Source organism: Protobothrops mucrosquamatus, unplaced genomic scaffold (assembly GCF_001527695.2).
Source record: "Protobothrops mucrosquamatus isolate PMUCROS unplaced genomic scaffold, P.Mucros_1.0 scaffold140, whole genome shotgun sequence".
Classification (NCBI taxonomy): Eukaryota; Metazoa; Chordata; class Lepidosauria; order Squamata; family Viperidae; genus Protobothrops; species Protobothrops mucrosquamatus.
In genome coordinates this window covers 1,469,603-1,477,805 of record NW_015386506.1, presented here as the reverse complement: position 1 = coordinate 1,477,805, position 8,203 = coordinate 1,469,603, and positions in this window count along the sequence as shown.

Below are 8,203 nucleotides of genomic sequence, written 5' to 3'. Positions count from 1 at the left end.
GTATGCAAGGAGTTTGCAGATGTGTTCAGTTCTGAACTAGGGTCCTACACAGGACCTCCAGTTTCACTAAAGCTAGATCCAACGGTACNGTTGTTGTTGATAGCCATTCCAAGTGGCTGGAGGTCGTGCCTGTGTCTTCTACCACAGCTGCCAAGACTATTCAAGTGTTGAGAAACATTTTTGCTGCACACGGGCTGCCAGATGTTCTGGTGTCAGATAACGGTCCTCAATTTACTTCTACTGAGTTTCAGGGGTTTCTACAGGCCAACATGATCCGCCACGCTGCTTTGGCTCCTTTCCATCCTTCCACCAACGGTTTGGCTGAACGGATGGTCCGCGTCGCCAAGGACGCCCTCAAGAAGCTGACTTACGGCAATTGGCATCACAGGTTGGTTGACTTTCTTCTAGCCCATCGTACTACTCCGTGCACTGCCACGGGTAAGTGCCCGGCCGAACTCTGTTGGGGTCGTCGGCTCGTGACTAAATTGGACAGGCTGCATCCGGAGCGTGTAGCTTCACAGGTGTCTCAGCCACACCCACCACGGGTCCTGCGTGAAGGTGATCCTGTCTGGGCCAGGAACTACGGGCCTGGACACCTCTGGGTCCCGGCTGTGGTCTGCAAGGTCTCGGGGCCTCTGTCCTACGAGGTGTCCCTGGCAGACAGCCGCGTTCTTCGCCACCACATTGATCAACTACGTGTGAGGCGGGACTCGCCTGGGGTTCCTCCTCAGTCTCCTCTAGGGGGGGAGGAGGAATGGGGAATGCATTCTGGGAATCAGAATCTGCTGCCAACAACGGTTGTGGGGAACGACACGGGTACTCAACACCCAAGTTCCACAGGTGATTCAGGTAGCAATTCATGGGAAAGGGGGCACACAGACACCCCCACATGCACTCCAGCCTGGGAGTCCCACCGGAGGTATACTAATTATCCACACCTCACAAACAATACTCCAGACATGGAGAATGACTGGGAGCATACTCACAACTCACAACATACAAGAGAGCAGGCAAAACAAAGGGGTAACACGTCCTTCACAGAAAGGGCTCATAGAAGGATGTCCCCACGCTTTAGAGCTAACAGGGAGGTATCCCTAGACCCTATCACTACAGAAAGGAGCCAGGAAAACCACACTCCATCAGGAAATGCGGAGATGAGTTCAGAGGGGTTGGAAAACTCCATAGGTGGCAGGTCAACCAGGTATAGCGATCGACAGAGTCCTGACTTCTCGAGCCTAGGAGACGGGCAGGAAAGTCATACAGAAGTCACGAGACAACCACAGGTTAATTCACCTAGTGTGGGAAGCAACGGGGAAAACACTACAAGCTCCCCAGGTCCGAGAAGGTCGCTAAGGGTCAAAGGCCCTCCCAAATACCTTGCAGATTACGTAAGGTGAGCATGTATATATTAATAACTTGAATTAGAGGTCCAGGTTGGTTGACTCTACGGAAACGATGTTGGGGCCATCGGGTCTCTGTACGACGGAACAGCCCCACACCTTATACACACAATGCGACATTAATACAACAGTATTTATACAAATCATTATTATGATGGCGTCCATGTTGGGCGCAGTATTATTTCATCTAGGGGGGAGGGGTGTTGTGTCCTGAGCCTGCAAAAGCAGGCTCAGGACGTTGCAAGAGTCCCGGGCATTTGCAAAAGCTGCCCGGGACCAGACTGAGTGGCGCCGGCCTTGCGCGCATGCGCAAGGCGGGAAAAGACCGCCTTGTGATTGGTTGGATTTGCCCGGGGATCAGAAGGTATAAATAGAGGCCTGCGTGCCTCTGCTCGGGTTGTTCGTAGATTGGAAGCAGAGAATAAAGACTTGTTAGAAATGCATCGTCTCAAGCCCCATTATTCTCCGGACTTAACAAAGTCTATAAGTCTTAAAGTTGCCACGTTTGGAGACCCCCTGCCTTAGACTAAGGCTTATGTTTCACCTGATGCTTCCTTCCATAGTCTTATCTACCTCCCCCTTATCTGCTGTGTAGCAGATCTGGTATCAGATTACAGTAATGGAAGAGAGGGGAGGGTCACCTCTCAATGTAGGGAAAAAACAGGCTGGAAGAAGTACAGTTCCTTTTTGAATGTGCAAGGTTTAAAGATAGTGGAAGAAGGGACTCTTTCAATGGGATATGATAATACATATGATACGGAATATGATACACTTGGAGAGCACTTGATTGCAAAAACTTATGTTGCAAAGGCCGTGGACAGCTCTGATGCCAGCTTCTGTTTATATAAAGTTCCTTCCCGTTTGGCCTAAGGTTTTTTTTTACTTTTCAGGGTCTCATTTCTCTCTGGGGTCACTGGTATGTCCAAAAATGTACCTTCTAAACAACCAGTTCTGATTCAGTTAAGGAGTGGTGTCATATAGAGAACAGATTATTAGAACAAGAGTATGCCGGAGTGTTTCCTTTTTTGTCTGCCAAATATGGGAAAAGAGTGGCTGCAAGTGAGACAGGGAAGTAAAAAAAAACCTAAAACAGAAGAAGCCAATGATAAATGGTTTCTTTGTTGTTGCTAAGATAACTGTATAGATGTATTTAGGAATTACCTGGATCTTAATGATAATTCTCAGTCAGGCCACCAGATGGAGCTTCAGCCCTTGTTCCAGCTGTTTGACTTCAGAATACAGTGTAATATCTAAACCTTGATTTCAGTTTATTCTATTGTTCTAGCAGCTAGTTCATGGAATAGTTTCTGAGGCTGTCTAGTCCTTCAGTAAATATGTCTGAATATAAGGAAATGCTTTGTTTGCTCCTTTGTGTCTCTCACAAGTCTGCTTTTAAACAGTCAGGGCTTTCTACTAAAACACATGATCCTTCTCTAAATGGGCTAAAGCCACACATTCCTAATACTCGTTCTAATGTGCTTTTCTATTATTTTCTTGTCATAAGACATAGTAACTTTCAATAGGCCTTAACAGTGAACTCTGTAGATGGCCAAAGCTTGTCCTGTATATTGGGACTCTCTACTTTCTTATTGCAATGGACTCTCCATCAGAGTCTTTAGCATCGGCTCTCACTAATTTGAGATTCTCCCTCTAGGAATCTCTCTGTTCTTTTCTTTGCATTATTATTTAGGAAATGGGAATTGGACATGTGACATGTGAATGCCGCAGAAGGGGCAAAGCTGTGGCATCTTATCTCAGTTTTATTCTCTTAATGTTTGACATTTGGCAAGGAGATACATTTTGGTCTACCTGGGAAACGACTATCACAGTCCCACCCAAAAAGACCTGTCTTCAAATGAATTATGTGAGATTGTTTTGGACCCACAGTCAAGACAGCCTTTTTCTGATAAACACATTCTAAGGCTTCATTATCATCTATCTACATTTGAGCCAGTTCTAAGTTTGGCTTTAAATGTGCATCGCACAAGGTACAGTATATAGATTTAGGAACCAGTTCTTATAGCAATCCTTTTTTTCTTTTCCAGACATTCGTTGGCTCACTGTGTAATTTAACTTGTCCTTCCAGGCAAACATTTTTTCTATAAAAGTTATCGATTTCTATTCTTTTTTTTTGTTTTGCAAATTTTATTAATTTTCAAATAAACATATAAACAAATAATACAAATGTGGTGCATTTCATTAAAAAACAAAAAGGAAAACCTAGTCAATATATTTTCAGAAATGATCGGCGGTCTCCCCCCCTGCATCCACCCTCACTCCTCCAACCTTCCTACCTTTCTATTCTTGACATATTCTTTTAGGGTCCAGAAATAGGCATATAGTTAGGGTTGCATGTAAAAAAAAAGGTGTCCCTGCAGATTTTACTTGCTAGTCATTGCCGACTTAGGGGCTCATCTCCGTTTCAAGGCCATTGAGCCAGTGCTGTCCAAAGACATTTCCACGGTGCTGCCCCAGGATTATATACATGAGAGCTAAATTTCATTTACAGAAACTCCAACTGAATTGTATGGAACAAACTTGATTTCAGCCAGAGGGAAAGTTGAAAAGAAAGTTGTTTGATGAGTGGGACGGCTTGTTTGAAACATTTATTCATTCTCTCACCAATTAGGAAAGCTCTGAGTGCAGTTCAGTTATTTTTTTTAAAAGTTCCTGCATTTATACTCTTAAACAGCCTTTCCCAAGGGATTATAATTCCCAGGAGTTGTGCTCCCAACATATCTGGAACATACTAAGTTACTGACTTCTAAAAAGGCAGAAAGGAAAATGAAAATAAAGAATTGTGTTATTACCACATTCTTGGGGTTATAAAGATGTTGGTCTCTCCTGCTCTCCTTTCCATACTCTGATTAAATGGTTGATAGAGAACAGAAGAAGTCTGATGGAGGTGACTTCCCAGAAATAAAGAGTAAGAAGTAATGGTAGCTTCTACGTTTCATTCCAGTGTTGTTTCTGAGTATATCCTTAATTTTCTCCAATATAAGCAATCAGTTCTCCAAAATAAAGGAAAAACTCTCACACCTGAAAGATTGAAATCTAGCCACCACTATGATCATACGATCATAGGGGTCTCCCTGAATCCTTTGTCCCTGAAGGGTATCATGATATAACTTTAGAGAAAGAGGTTAAAATGTAATTGTACTTATAATTTTTTTTAATTTTTTTTTAATTTTTTAATTTTACACTAACTTATATGCCGCCCTTCTCCCCACGGGACTCAGGGCGGCTCACAGCATGTTAAAAAAACAACACAAAAAACATTTCCCCTATAAGAGCCAATTAAAAACCCAAATATATATAGCTGTGTCATTATTAAAATCTTTAAAAATTTTCCCTATTTAAAATTCACCCTAGGTCAGATATAACTTCTGTTATATCTTCTTTGTATCTTTTTTAAACCTTTCTTTTCTGAGCTTCTTAGCTTTAAATTCATCGGGTTGCTTAGCTTTCTTTGGAAGCCAAGTGGGCAGAAAAGACCAAATGCTTAGGAGATCCTAGAATATGTTTATCATGGAAAATCTATGATCTGTAATTTAGCTACCTGATCTTATCCCCAGATCTTTTTTTCTCAGGGAGTGAGATAAGATTATATTTAATTTAGAGAGCCAGTGAACCATTTAGAGTCCCCCTTAATCATTGGCTAAGCCATCAGGCTAGAAACCGGAAGACCATGAATTTTAGTCTTACCTTTGATATAAACCAGGGGTAGGCAACCTTGGCTCTTTTATGACTCGTGGACTTCAACTCCCAGAATTCCTGAGCCAGCCATGCTGGCTCAGGAATTCTGGGAGTTGAAGTCCACGAGTCATAAAAGAGCCAAGGTTGCCTACCCCTGGTATAAACCATCTGGGTGAACTTGGGCCAGACACTTTCTCTCAGCCCTAAGAAAGAGACAATACCAAACCACTTTTTGCCAACTAAACTGCAGGGCAATCTCTGAGAATTCGCTACAATTAATTTAGCAGCTCTTTTTCGCCTTCCAATGTGAGAAGTGGATTTTTTTTTTTTAAAAAAAATTGTTTTGTTTTGTTTTATATGCATCTTCAGAATAATATATTTTGCTAATTGTCTCTTCTGTCTCCAATTTCTGTCCCCCCCGCCTTGCCATCTGTGCCCTGTGTATCCAGAGACATGAATTAATTTTAATTATTGCAATTGGGTTGTCTCTTCTGATCAATAAATTAACCTTTGCCATTATGGAAGTAATAAAAGAAAAGCCTCCAGTCTGCCTGAATTGAGTGAAACAATTTTCTCACTGTCTTGTTCAAAAGGTGAAGCAATCTTACTCTGACACCTCCTGGTATTTCTTTTCACTGAAAGCCCGCAAAAGAAAGACCTGTTGTTTTTCTACGTGCCACCAACCCTGATGTATAGATGGGTCAATGACAATCTTCAGATTATAGGGAGAATGGAATTATGATGTAACTTTAGAGGCAGAGGTTAAAACATGCTTGTACTTATATCTGCTGTGAAGATTATCGAAAGCTACTTCTTTGCCGCTTTCTCACCCCTTTCTTTTCTATTTTTCTTCAGCTTTTTTCCCCTTTTCTTGCTTTTTTGCTTTCTCTTGGATTTCTTTTTCTTTTTTGTTCCTTACTTCCTCAGATTGCATTGCTTTTTATCTTCTTTTTAAGCTTCAGTAAAAATATATTAAAAATATATATTCATGGTTAAGCTGATAATTTTAGGTGCCAAAATGCACAAAAAAATTGGGTTTGCCTTATCTGGATGGGCTTATCTGTGAGCAAATACAATAATGCTTTCTAAAAGTAACTGTATTTCATATATATAGCTATCTCCATCTCCATCTCCATCTCCATCTCCATCTCCATCTCCATCTCCATCTCCATCTCTATCTCTATCTCTATCTCTATCTCTATCTCTATCTCTATCTCTATCTCTCTCCATCTCCGTCTCCGTCTCCGTCTCCGTCTCCGTCTTTGTCTCCGTCTCCGTCTCCGTCTCTGTCTCCGTCTCTGTCTCTGTCTCTGTTTTTGTCTATGTCTCTGTCTCTATCTCTCCACATATAAGTCCATTTGTGGGTAGCAGACCCTTGAATTTTTAATCCAAACACTATGAACAATGTGGGTCAGCTTATCTATGAGTGGTGCAGATTTTCATGGTATTTTGGTTAAAAATTCAAGGGTAAATGTATTTATATGTAAGTAGATACAATGCAGTATGATCTTTTTATGGATATTTTAATCCTCTATAAAGTGGTTGGATTGCACCAGAGTTTCAAGAAGCCTTATAAAGGAACTAAATGAATAAAAACAGGGTGCAGACTTGTACTTGAGATCAATGAAATCTCAGTAGGAACAGCTTGTCTAAAAATATGGATGCAGAAAAAAGATCTGTGTAGAAAGAAGGACCTACCACAGGAAAGCTCCTGTCCATAACTGTATTATTGGCAGGGTTTATAAGAGAAGCCCATCCTTTATTTATACTGGCTTAAAGTAATTAGGATGTTAGAGGAAAACACTAGTAGCTTGAATTTCACAGAAACAAACTCTGGTAAAATATATAAAATAATGAACTCCAGACATTTTTCAAGCAATTATTTTATGCAAATGTAGCATTTAAGCAGTTTTGAGGGCAGACTCATGCAGAAGGTATTGCAGTAATTCAGTTTGAATCCAGTAAAGGTAAAGGCATCAGGAAGTCTACAGACATTTATATGTATAACCATCCATCCGTGATGCTTTTCAGCTGTCAAACTGATACGAAATACTTTATGTTGATTAGTTTAGATTGGATTAGATTCAGTGCTCTGGAGTACATGTGTACTGTTGTGACTCATAATGACCAAGATGTTGTAGCAGGTTCATATTTACCCAGAAAATAGATTTCTCAGAAAAAGTTAGATTCTCTATGAAATTCATGGGAAAACTACACCGACAAATGAACTGGTTTAGTCCTACCCTGGCCCCCATCTTCCTCACTGTCTAGGAATTTTGGATTTGTAGCCCAATGTTTCTGGAAGGCCTCAGATTGGGGAAAGTTGTAACTTTCTAAGCCTACCCCTTGTAGCCTTTGTTTTCCACTTGCGGTGCCTCCTCTGCTTTCTACTCATGGTGCTGTCACTTCAATACATGCTAATAAAACAACCATACCACGGAAGAGTTAAATCTCTGCCTTCTAAAGATTAGTAACAGTAAAATCAATGCGATCAGCCAAGTTGGCCTTTTTTAAAGGCATTGTCTGAGGCTGCAGGGGACAGCTGAAATTTTAGAAAGAAAGGCAGCCCCCAGGAGAGGGGTTAGCAGTTGGAAAGAGAAAGAGAGAAACTAAATCATGCTCCGGAGGTTTTCCTGGCCAGCCAGATATAATAAGATCCAAAATGTGACCTTTAATGTCAATGTGTTGACTCTAGCCTGCTGTGACAGACGAAACCATTCCACTATACTGTCTGGCATCAGTCACCTTAGATAAAAAGGAGAGAATGAGGGTAGAATGCCTCAGTGAGTGGAAAAGAAGGGAAGCTTTAAAAAAGTGAAAAAACATGACTTTGTATCAGAGGAGAAATATGGATAAAACTTTAGCCTAGGAAAGGATCCACAGGTATCAGGAGAACTTTGTATCCTCAATGTTGTGTTCCTTGTATTCCCCCCCCTTAATCCCCTATGCATATCCTGATCACCCATTAAGGGTGATTGCCCTTCACCATTGATCGCCCATTAAGGGTGATTGCCCTTCTCCATCTGCATGCAGTTTCATGCCCGTTGCTGGTTGGCTAACTAGCAACGGGGTCTCCGTTGCTGGTTGGCTAACTAGCAACGGGGTCT